Source organism: Penaeus monodon, chromosome 28 (assembly GCF_015228065.2).
Source record: "Penaeus monodon isolate SGIC_2016 chromosome 28, NSTDA_Pmon_1, whole genome shotgun sequence".
NCBI classification, from domain to species: Eukaryota; Metazoa; Arthropoda; class Malacostraca; order Decapoda; family Penaeidae; genus Penaeus; species Penaeus monodon.
The window spans coordinates 3,315,301-3,315,797 of record NC_051413.1 but is presented as its reverse complement, the minus strand read 5'-3'; the positions used below and the strand labels follow the sequence as shown (position 1 = coordinate 3,315,797).

The window sequence follows — 497 nt, the reverse complement described above, 5'->3', positions numbered from 1 at the left end:
AATTTAATATTTAGTTTTAAAATTGATACACTGTAATGTACGCATTTTCCACATTTGTACATTATCAGAAGTACTGCACAATTAATCTAAAATGTAACTATAGAAATAAGAAAGAAATAATAAGTTGAGTATCTTATTGGCAGAGAGAAAAACGGTATCCTAATCTACACTTAAAAATAGACCTCTGGGCAGTGAGCAAAAGGGGCGGTAGCGAAATGTCAGGATGGCATTAAGGGCAGTTAAAAAATACACAATGTACCAAGCATATTTATCTCATTAACAATATCTGTGAAGACAATGAACTATGTTGCTTTGGTTACTGGTGAGATGTTGATTTAACCTTTCGTATTCCTAACACAGCTAAAATTGCTAAATAAAAGGGTTTACTAAATCAGGTTTTATGTGTGAAATGCGTCTTTCTGCCTAGTCTTGTTGTTTTCAATTTCATGCATATGAAAACAAAATAGGAAAAAGTATGTGTTCGCATGTATATAAGG

General features: G+C 32.0%; 1 protein-coding gene across 3 annotated transcripts in view; it reads right to left on the bottom strand.

Annotated features, from left to right (window-relative positions):
* The window catches only part of LOC119591291 (receptor-interacting serine/threonine-protein kinase 1-like), a 7,694-nt gene that overhangs the window by 982 nt on the left and 6,215 nt on the right, over positions 1-497 (bottom strand). The gene's annotated exons all lie outside the window — the stretch shown is intronic.